The sequence below is a fragment of the Choloepus didactylus genome, chromosome 2 (genome assembly GCF_015220235.1).
Source record: "Choloepus didactylus isolate mChoDid1 chromosome 2, mChoDid1.pri, whole genome shotgun sequence".
Taxonomy (NCBI): Eukaryota; Metazoa; Chordata; class Mammalia; order Pilosa; family Megalonychidae; genus Choloepus; species Choloepus didactylus.
In genome coordinates, this window is record NC_051308.1 from 132,268,449 (window position 1) to 132,280,929 (window position 12,481).

Genomic DNA, 12,481 nt, shown 5'->3' on the forward strand with positions numbered 1-12,481 from the left:
CATGGTAAAGTAGCTAATATCAAAATTACTCTCCCTCCATAAACAACAATAAAATTGGACAAAATAGATAGAACAATAGTTTTTAGGCAATGGATAATAAACAGTTCACAGCCGAAGGGAAGCATAGAAGGTGATCCTGGCATTCACGTTAGCCTTTTCCCTAGGAAAATTTTCCAAATCAAAGCAAAAAGATACAGAGGTTGAATAGGTAACAGTCTCTCTGGGAAGAGGAAAATGAGATCAGAGTTTGGAGCTGCTGATACAGGACTTAGGGGCAGGGTGCTAGAAAGAAGGAGCCAGTCAAATTATAACACAAAAATATATAGAGGGGTTGCCTTCGGATGCCTGGTCAAATCCTAGGCTGCACATTTACTGGGCAATACTGTGGAAAGCCAAGCAGAGAACACCTGCTGGGGATGGAAGGGCACTAAATACTGGGCAGAGATTTCACAGGTCTCATAGTGCTACAGAAATACTGGCATTCTTACCCAGACAGAATAGAGAACTGGGTGAAAATTCTAGACATTTAGTCCTAGGTCTATACGTTAGGACTAAGGGCGAATGTGAAATATTTCCACCATAACAAAGTCTAACATAAAGTCTCAACAGAATGATTCATCAGCAATTTAACTGCCTGCTAGAACAAAACTCAATACTCTTTGTAGAATGAACATAACCTAGAGCCTCTGCAATGTATTGTCCACTATGTCTACCACACAATAAAAAACACCTGACATGAAATGGAAAAAAGTGACCAATAATAAAGTCATAAAACAGTCAAAAAAAGGCAGACCCATGATAATCTAGATGTTGGAGTTAGCAGACAAGGACTTCAAAATAGCATACTCATATTAAAGAAAACAGAGGAAAAGATGGACTAAGAGATAAAAACATGGAGTATTTCAACAGAGATGTAGAGTTTATATTTTAAAAAGGTCAATGGATATTGTCCTAGAACTAAATACAGTATCTGAAATTAAGAACACAATGAATGACTCAATATACATTGTCTTATAATATTAAATATATGTTTACTATATATGTATATATATAATAAACATATGTTTACTATATATTTATAGACCCAGCAACCCCACTCCTAGGTACTTAGGAGTGAATGAAAACATCTGTTCATACAAAAGTCTGAATGTTTTAGAGGCTTTGTTCATAATGGCCAAAAACCTGGAATAACCCAAATGTCCTGCAACTGATGAACAGATAAACTACGGTACATCTATACAATGGTATACTACTCAGAAATAAAAAGTAATAAAACCACATGGATGAATCTCAAGTGCATTAAGCTAACTGAAAGTGGCCATATTGTATCATTCCATACTGTATGATATTATGGGAAAAGAAAAACTATAGGGACAGAAAACAGATCAATGGTTGCAAGGGGATGGGGAGCCAGGTAGTAGGGTGGTCTATAAAGGGGCAAAAGAGAATCTTTTGGGGTGATGGAACTGTGCTTTTATCTTGATTATGGTGGTGGTTACATGACAGTATAACAAATGTTGACTCATAGATCTATATATTAAAATTGGGAAAATTTTACTTTATATCTCAATACAAAAAGAAGCTATTGCATGGGTTTAACAAGTAATTGCACACAACAGAAAACAGAAGTAGGGGGCTCTTAGTCTGGCCAATAGAAAATATCCAATTAAAGCAGAGAGAGCAAAAACATGGAAAATAAACAGAACAGAGAGTAAGAGATGTAGAATATGCTCAAAGGATCTAAAATATGTGTAACTGGACCCAGAATGGGAAGAGAGTGAGAATGGGATATCAGTAAAATATGAAGAAATAATGGCTGGGAATTTTACAAATCTGATCAATGTTATCAACCTAGAGATTCAAGTAGCTCAGCAAATACTACATAGGGTAAATACTAAGAAAACCACACCATGGTCAGGCATACCATGGTCAAACTGCTAAAAAAAAAAAAAAGAGCAAGAAAAAATCATTAGAGACACCTTAACTTCAGGGTAACAATAGTAAGATTACAGCTGACTTCTTGACAGAAACTATAGAAGATGGAAGGTAATATATTGAAATCTTTAACTTTCTGAAAGGAAAACAAAAACAAACCACAAAAACCTGCCAAACACTTTCTCTCTCTAAGACTAACTGCAAAGAAATTCATCACCTTACCCCGAATGTGGGACAGGACCCCTCCCCCCCCCCCCCCCCCCCCCCCCCCCGCCATGAATGAGTCTTCTTGGTGATGTGGAACATGGATTCCCCGAATGAGCCTGACCGTGGCATTGAGGGATTGAGAATGCTCTCTTGACCAAAAGCGGGAAAAGAAAGGCAACAAAGTGTTTCAGTGGCTAAGAGAATTCAAATAGAGTCAAGAGGCTGTCCTGGAGGTTACTCCTATGCAAGCTTCACCTAGATATGCCAAATGACCACAGTATGATAAGCCCAAGTCAACAGCAGTCTCGAAAACCTTAAAGAATACCCAGATCCCTATTTGAGACTCTATAAAATATAGTTTCACTCACCAAGCTTATTCTTCAGAAACTTAAATTCTTCAGAGAACTCCTATGCCAGCTAAGTCCCAAAACTCAGAGGCAATAGCCTCTTCCAGAACATCAACTAGATGTATCCCCTTTTCTCATAAAGTTGACACCCCTTTTAAAAATGAACAACTGAGGGTGGTCATTGCCTAGACATCTCTGAAGATAGGGAGAGTGATTAAAAGAGGAAGTGGTAGCAACAGACAAGATGGAATTTATCAAAGGATTATGAATACTGAATCTTTATATAATTTTCTTTTTCTCAGTTGCTGGGGTATTAGAATAGCTAGAAGGCAAGAACTGAAATGGTGGAACTGTAACCCATAGCATCCTTTGAAATCTGTTCTATAGCTACTTGTTAAATGGTAATTTGAAAGCTATATCTTTTTGTATATATGTTGTATTTCACAGTAAGAAAATAACTGAAACTATGGTATTATAACTCATAACAACTTTGGAAATTTCCTATATAACTACTTGTTAAAGCATACTTTTTTTGTATATATGTTATATTTCACAATAAGGAAATAACAGAAACTGTGGAACTGTAACCTATAATATTCTTTGCCGGCGCCTGGAGCAAGCCAGCGAATGGCGAGCTGGTGACCCACCCGGCTGAACCAGCCGAGCAGCCAACGAGCCAAGCCCACGACGACTGCACGCCCCCAAGCCCTGCAGCCGCCGCCCGCCAGCCAGTGTCCCTGCGGTCCTCCTTGATCCATGGCGCTGAAGCGGATTCAGAAAGAACTGAGTGATCTGCAACGTGATCCACCTTCTCACTGTTCCGCTGGACCTGTGGGAGATGACTTGTTCCACTGGCAAGCAACTATTATGGGGCCTCCTGATAGTGCATTATCAAGGTGGAGTCTTCTTTCTCACTGCATATTTTCCGACAGACTATCCTTTTAAACCACCAAAGAATGCTTTCACAACAAAAATTTACCATCCAAACATAAACAGTAACGGAAGTATTTGTCTTTATATCCTGAGGTCACAGTGGTCACAAGCTGACTGTATCAAAAGTTTTATTGTCCATATGCTCTTTACTTTGTGATCCTAATCCAGATGACCCTTTAGTACCAAATATTGCACAAATCCATAAATCAGACAAAGAAAATATCCCTTTTGTATGCCTACAGATACAACAGACACTTCAAGAGAATGGACTCAGAAATATGCAATGTAAATTCAAAATTTTTTTTTCATAGGAGTACTGTGAAATCTAGGTTTTTTTTCCAACATTAGCAGTAAATTGAGCACTGTTTACTGTTTCAGTGTACCATGAAATCCCTTGATTTTTACCCATTTTAAATGTGTTTCTGAAGCAAGACAAAACAAAAGTCCAAAAATACCCTTAAGACTGTGATGAGAGCATTTATCATTTTGTAGGCATTAAAAAAGACATTTATTATGGTTTTTAAGAGACCTGAACATCTGCATCTTCAGTTTTCAAGATGTACAATGCAGCTGAAAAGCAACCAAATTACTTTTTTGCTGAAACTAGGTGTTTTTACATGAGAAATACTGTGTGTGCTAAGATGTCAGTTTTATACATCTGTATTCAGATTTCATTCTTTGTTAGCTCACTTTATAATTTGTATTTTTTTACTGTATAGACTAAATATATTCTATTTACCATGTGCATCAACTCATTACTTTTTTCCTGTGAACAGTACTGAAAAAACACAAAAACCAATTAAATGAATTAACTGTCTGTCTCCCTTGTCTGAGGATATTCTGTAGATTGATTGCAGATATCTTAAACCTGAAATGATCTTTACGCTGTAATTCTCAGTATACTGATTATGGAGAAACACTTGTTTTGATTTTGTTATACTTGACTTAACTATTGCAATGTGAAATAATTACACTGCTAAGTAGGAAGATGTGTAACTTTTACTTGTTGCTATTCACATTTGAATTTTTTCCTGTATAGGAAATATTGTATTGATACCTTTTACAGATCTTACTGTAGACTTTTCCATAAAAATAAAATGCTTTTTCTACTACTTGTCTTTGGTTAATTAAGATAAAATATTTAAAGTTATTTTATCTATAAGGATCAAAACTCTGTATAAAGTTTTGCATGAAGATTAATTCCAAATTGTAAAAATGAGTTTTGTTGTATTTGACATTGTCCACCATTAATTATGTAAATTTTGTTGTTTTAAGTTGGGTATCTCTTAACTAAAGTAAGAGTTTTTAAGATGATTGTTATAGAGGACAATTTAGAGTAAGCTGAGGTTTTTCCTGGATCACATCTAAAATGGATTACTTACTAAAGTACTGAAATAAGCATAAGGCAGAGTCACCAACACTGAAGAAAAGTCTTTATAAACCTGAATAGCTCAATTAATTAAAATGCCCCTCCATATATAACTGATATTGTATTTCTTAACATTTTTAGAGATAGAATTTCTGAAATAGAATTTAAATGTCATTGCAGCTTGAAAGAGAACATTCATTTTTTACTATAGAAGTTACAAAGAAAACTCTAAAATAATGCTTCCAGAACACAACATACCAAAACCTATGGGATGCAGCAAAAGCAGTACTGAGGGGGAAATTTATAGCACTAAATGCATATATGAAAAAGGAAGAAAGAGCCAGAATCAAAGAACTAATGGATCAACTGAAGAAGCTAGAAAATAAACAGCAAACCAATCCTAAACCAAGTAGAAGAAAAGAAATAACAAGGATTAAAGCAGAAATAAATGACATAGAGAACAAAAAAACAATAGAGAGGATAAATAACACCAAAAATTGGTTCTTTGAGAAGATCAACAAGATTGACAAGCCCCTAGCTAGACTGAGAAAATGAAAAAGAGAGAAGACCCCATATAAACAAAATAATGAATGAGAAAGGTGACATTACTGCAGATCCCGAAGAAATTTAAAAAATTATAAGAGGATACTATGAACAACTGTATGGCAACAAACTGGATAATGTAGAGGAAATGGACAATTTCCTGGAAACATATGAACAACATAGACTGACCAGAGAAGAAACAGAAGACCTCAACCAACCAATCACAAGCAAAGAGATCCAATCAGTCATCAAAAAGCTTCCCACAAATAAATGCCCAGGGCCAGAAGGCTTCACAGGGGAATTCTACCAAACTTTCCAGAAAGAACTGACACCAATCTTACTTAAACTCTTTCAAAACATCGAACAAAATGGAACACTACCTAACTCATTTTATGAAGCTAACATCAATCTAATACCAAAGCCAGGCAAAGATGCTACAAAAAAGGAAAACTACAGGCCTATCTCCCTAATGAATATAGATACAGATGCAAAAATTTTCAACAAAATACTTGGAAATCGAATCCAAAGACACATTAAAAAAATCATACACCATGACCAAGTGGGGTTCACTCCAGGCACGCAAGGATGGTGTTCTAGTTTGCTAATGCTGCGGAATGCAAAACACCAGAGATGGATTGGCTTTTATAAAAAGGGGGTTTATTTGGCCACACAGTTACAGTCTTAAGGCCATAAAGTGTCCAAGGTAACACATCAGTAATCGGGTACCTTCACTGGAGGATGGAGGATGGCCGATGGCGTCCGGAAAACTTCTGTTAGCTGGGAAGGCACGTGGCTGGTGTCTGCTCCAAAATTCTGGTTTCAAAATGGCTTTCTCCCAGGACGTTCCTCTCTAGCAAGCTTGCTCCTTTTCAAAATGTCACTCACAGCTGCACTCCGTTTCCACCCCCCGAGTCAGCTCATTTATATAGCTCCACCCATCAAGGCCTACCCTGAATGGGCGGGGCCACGCCTCCATGGGAACATCTCATCAGAATCATTACCCACAGCTGGGTGGGGCACATTCCAAGCAAATCCAACCAGCACCAAAAACGTCTGCCCCACAAGACCACAAAGATAATGGCATTTGGGGGACACAATACATTCAAACCGGCACATTCCACCCCCTGGACCCCAAAATGACATCATCTTTCCAAATACAAAATGCATTCATTCCATCACAATATCACAAAAACTTAAATCATTTCAGTAACAAAAGTTAAGTACAAAATCCCATCAAAATCAATTTAGGTGTGGTCAGTCCTAAGGCATAATTTTTCTTTAGCTGTGGATCTGTGAACTTAGAACAAGTTATGTGCTCCCAATATACAAAGGAAAGACATTCATAGGATAAACATTTCCATTGCCATAAAGAGAAACAGTAAGGAAAACAGGGTTAACAGGAGCAAAACAGTTCCTAAAACCCGCAGGACAAACTCCATTAGATTTCAAAGTCTGAGAGTCATTAACAGAACAACGTTGCATCCTTGGGGCTTGAGAGAGCGGGAGCCTAACGCTTCCTAAGTGCCTTTGTGGCAGCCCTTTTCTCTCCAAATGCTTGGGTGAGTGCTCCAACATATCCACACATCGGGGAGACCACCTTCTCGGCCCCACCCTCCTCAAACATTGGGGCAGCTCCCAAATTCCTTTCCATCTCCGGGGCACACGCTCAAGCCCTTCAGAACAGTGTGGTGGCAGCCAGGCTCTCCCCAATTCCCTGGAAATGTGCTCCACGCTCTCTGGGACCTGAGGTGGCAAAACTCTTCCAGAGCATCGAGGCGGAAAGCCCGCCCTCGACCTCCAGGGCAAACTCACCCTTTCCATGTGTGTGGGCTGCTCCACTCTCCCAGCCCAAGGCCTCTTGACTCCAGACCTCAACCTCCATGGCTCTGTTTTTGAAGAAATTTTTCCTTCAATTTGTTCCTTGTCTGTCTTCTCCAGTCCAGACCAGCAATGGCTCTGTCTATAAAGATCTCGCAAAAATTCTGTTTGCTTTGCATGAAGCACACAGGGGTAAAAGCCATTAAACAATAGGACTTTCCACAAATCCTTTCTGGATAATTCCATCTCCAATCTTGGCCTGTACTGAAATGGTGGCTGGGTTCCGTGTTTGCTTACATCCTCATGTTGGGCTGTAGCTTCAGGGATTCCACCCCTTGGAAGCTTGTAATTTTCCAAGCGATCAGCTTCTGGTCTCTTTGAACCCAAGAGTTCAGTTCTAAGTTTATCTCTCTCTGCTCGCATTTTACTATAAGCTGCAAGGAGAAGCCAGGGTATCTCCTCCACATGTAGTCTGGAGATCTCCTCAGCTAAGTATTACAGATTGTCGCTTTCAAATTCTTCCTTCCATCTGACACCAGCACTCAATTTTGCCAAATTCTGTGCCACTTTAAAACAAGGATCGCCTTTCTTCCAGTTTACAACAACATATTCATCATTTCTGTTCAAGGCCTCATCAGAAGTATCTTTAGAGTCCATATTTCCACAAACAGTCTCTTTAAAACAGTTGTGGCCTTTTCTGTCAAGCTCCTCACAACTCTTCCAGAATCCTCCCCTTATCCATTTAAAAAGCCGCTCCAACATGTTTGATATTTGCAAACTCAGCAGCAAAAGCACCCCACTTCTCTGGTACCAAAATCTGTTCTAGTTTGCTAATGCTGCGGAATGCAAAACACCAGAGATGGATTGGCTTTTATAAAAAGGGGGTTTATTTGGCCACACAGTTACAGTCTTAAGGCCATAAAGTGTCCAAGGTAACACATCAGTAATCGGGTACCTTCACTGGCGTCCGGAAAACTTCTGTTAGCTGGGAAGGCACGTGGCTGGCATCTGCTCCAAAATTCTGGTTTCAAAATGGCTTTCTCCCAGGACGTTCCTCTCTAGCAAGCTTGCTCCTCTTCAAAATGTCACTCACAGCTGCACTCCGTTCCCGCCCCTCCCCGCCCCGAGTCAGCTCATTTATATAGCTCCACCGATCAAGGCCCACTCTGAATGGGCGGGGCCATGCCTCCATGGGAACATCTCATCAGAATCATTACCTACAGCTGGGTGGGGCACATTCCAAGCAAATCCAACCAGCACCAAAAACGTCTGCCCCACAAGACCACAAAGATAACGGCATTTGGGGGACACAATACATTCAAACCAGCACAGATGGTTCAACATAAGAAAATCAATCAATGTATTACAACACATTAACAAATCAAAAGGGAAAAATCAAATGATCATCTCAATAGATGCTGAAAAAGCATTTGACAAAATCCAACATCCCTTTTTGATAAAAACACTTCAAAAGGTAGGAATTGAAGGAAACTTCCTCAATATGATAAAGAGCATATATGAAAAACCCACAGCCAGGCATAGTACTCAATGGTGAGAGAGTGAAAGCCTTCCCTCTAAGATCAGGAACAAGACAAGGATGCCTGCTATCACCATTGTTATTCAACATTGTGCTGGAAGTGCTAGCCAGGGCAATCCGGCAAGACAAAGAAATAAAAGGCATCCAAATTGGAAAAGAAGTAAAACTGTTTGCAAATGATATGATCTTATATCTGGAAAACCCTGAGAAATCGATGACACAGCTACTAGAGCTAATAAACAAATTAACAAAGTTGAGGGATACAAGATTAATGCGCATAAGTCAGTAATGTTTTATATGCTAGAAATGAACAAACTGAAGAGACACTCAAGAAAAAGACACCATTTCAATAGCAACTAAAAAAATCAAGTACCTAGGAATAAACTTAACCAAAGATGTAAAAGACCTATACAAAGAAAACTACATAACTCTACTAAAAGAAATAGAAGGGGACCTTAAAAGATGGAAAAACATTCCATGTTCATGGATAGGAAGGCTAAACATTATTAAGATGTCAATTCTACCCAAATTAATCTACAGATTCAATGCAATCCCAATCAAAATTCCAACAACCTACTTTGCAGACTTGGAAAAGCTAGTTATCAAATTTATTTGGAAAAGGAAGATGCCTCGAATTGCTAAAGACACTCTAAAAAAGAAAAACGAAGTGGGAGGACTTACACTCCCTGACTTTGAAGCTTATTATAAAGCCACAGTTGTCAAAACAGCATGGTACTGGCACAAAGATAGACATATAGATCAATGGAATTGAATTGAGAATTCGGAGACAGACCCCCAGATCTATGGTCAACTGATCTTTGATAAGGCCCCCAAAGTCACTGAACTGGGTCATAATGGTCTTTTCAACAAATGGGGCTGGGAGAGTTGGATATCCATATCCAAAAGAATGAAAGAGGACCCCTACCTCACACTCTACACAAAAATTAACTCAAAATGGACCAAAGATCTCAATATAAAAGAAAGTACCATAAAACTCCTAGAAGATAATGTAGGAAAACATCTTCAAGACCTTGTATTAGGTGGCCACTTCCTAGACTTTACACCCAAAGCACAAGCAACAAAAGAAAAAATAGATAAATGGGAACTCCTCAAGCTTAGAAGTTTCTGTACCTCAAAGGAATTTGTCAAAAAGGTAAAGAGGCAGCCAACTCAATGGGTAAAAATTTCTGGAAACCAAGTAACTGACAAAAGACTGATATCTTGCATATATAAAGAAATCCTACAACTCAATGACAATAGTACAGACAGCCCAATTATAAAATGGGCAAAAGATATGAAAAGACAGTTCTCTGAAGAGGAAATACAAATGGCCAAGAAACACATGAAAAAATGTTCAGCTTCACTAGCTATTAGAGAGATGCAAATTAAGACCACAATGAGATACCATCTAACACCGGTTAGAATGGCTGCCATTAAACAAACAGGAAACTACAAATGATGGAGGGGATGTGGAGAAATTGGAACTCTTATTCATTGTTGGTGGGACTGTATAATGGTTCTGCCACTCTGGAAGTCAGTCTGGCAGTTCCTTAGAAAACTAGATATAGAGTCACCGTTCGATCCAGCGATTGAAAGCAGTGACACGAACAGATATCTGCATGCCAATGTTCATAGCAGCATTATTCACAATTGCCAAGAGATGGAAACAACCCAAATGTCCTTCAACAGATGAGTGGATAAATAAAATGTGGTATATACACACGATGGAATACTACACGGCAGTAAGAAGGAACGATGTCGTGAAACATATGACAACATGGATGAACCTTGAAGACATAATGCTGAGTGAAATAAGCCAGGCACAAAAAGACAAATATTATATGCTACCACTAATGTGAACTTTGAAAAATGTAAAACAAATGGTTTATAATGTAGAATATAGGGGAACTAGCGATAGAGAGTAATTAAGAAGGGGGAACAATAATCCAATAAGAACAGATAAGCTATTGTGGGTAAATTTAACATTCTGGGAATGCCCAGGAATGACTATGGTCTGTTAATTTCTGATGGGTATAGTAGGAACAAGTTCACAGAAATGTTGTTATATTAGGTTACTTTCTTGGGGTAGAGGAGGAACATGTTGGAAGTAAAGTAGTTAGCTTAGGTTAGTTGTCTTTTTCTTACTCCCTTTTTATGGTCTCTTTGAAATGTTCTTTTATTGTATGTTTTTTTTAATTTTTTTTATTTTTCATTCAGTGGATTTTAAAAAAAAAGGTTAAAAAAAGGAAGAAATATGCAGAGCCCCCTTGAGGAGCTGGTGGAGAATGCAGGGGTATTGGCCTGCCCCACTGCGATGGTTGCTAACATGCCCACAGACATAGCAGAGTGGTGGTTTGATGGGTTGAGCCCTCTACCACAGGATTTGCCCTTGGGAAGACTGTTGCTGCAAAGGAGAGGCTAGGCCTCCCTATAATTGTGCCTAAGAGCCTCCTCCCAAATGCCTCTTTATTGCTCAGATGTGGCCCTTTCTCTCTAGCTAAGCCAACTTGGCAGGTGAAATCACTGCCCTCCCCCCTACGTGGGATCAGACACCCAGGGGAGTGAATCTCCCTGGCAACATGGAATATGACTCCCGGGGAGGAATGTAGACCTGGCATCGTGGGATGGAGAACATCTTCTTGACCAAAAGGGGGATGTGAATGGAAATGAAATAAACTTCAGTGGCAGAGAGATTCCAAAAGGAGCCGAGAGGTCACTCTGGTGGGCACTCTTACGCACAATATAGACAACCCTTTTTAGGTTGTAATGAATTGGCGTAGCTGGTGGTAGATACCTGAAACTATCAAACTACAACCCAGAACCTGTGAATCTTGAAGACAATTGTACAAAAATGTAGCTTATGAGGGATGACAATGGGATTGGGAAAGCCGTAAGGACCACACTCCCCTTTGTCTAGTTTATGGATGGATGAGTAGAAAAATGGGGGAAGGAAACAAACAAACAGACAAAGGCACCCAGTGTTCTTTTTTACTTTAATTGCTCTTTTTCACTTGAATTATTATTCTTGTTATTTTTGTGTGTGTGGTAATGAAGGTGTCAGGGATTGATTTAGGTGATGAATGTACAACTATGTAATGGTACTGCGAACAATCGAATGTATGATTTGTTTTGTATGACTGCATGGTATGTGAATATATCTCAATGAAATGAATATTAAAAAAAAAATAATGCTTCCCTCTGCTTTTATAAATTGCCAGCTAAAAATGATTTAAATAAGCAGGTTGTCATGACAGCTTTTAAAGAAAGCAAGAAAGTTCTAATAACTTGGGGGAAATTACGTCTGTTTATTCTTTAGCATGCTTATCAAACTTGAATGAATGTCATTTTTAAGGATAGCTGTAACTCTTCTAATTATTGGAATGGCTGTATAAATGTACTAAAATCTGGATGGGTATAGTCATTAACATAGGATTTAAATCACTTGAATATTTTACCATAGTTCACTATTATTAAAGCACAAATTAACCGGCTGCTAGAAAATGTCATTGATTTTAATAAATGAATGTAAAATAATTAGTGAAATGGAGGTTTAAGTAAATGTAGGCTTAAAAAGGTAACTATTATAAGTGATGTCTTGAAACAGCCATATCATGAAAAACAATACTTTTTACTAACTATATTATTATAAGCTATGTCTGCTCTGAATTTGAACATTCAACATCAGTAGATTTAAATACATAGTATATTTTGATAGTAAAGGATTTTGTTCCTTGAATATCTTACACTTTTTTTAAAAAAATTTCATTTGTGTGGCATTTATTTTTGTGTTTC

General features: G+C 38.4%; 1 protein-coding gene across 1 annotated transcript in view; it reads right to left on the minus strand.

Annotated features, from left to right (window-relative positions):
• The window catches only part of STXBP3 (syntaxin binding protein 3), a 107,449-nt gene that overhangs the window by 29,495 nt on the left and 65,473 nt on the right, over positions 1-12,481 (minus strand). The window lies entirely within an intron of this gene.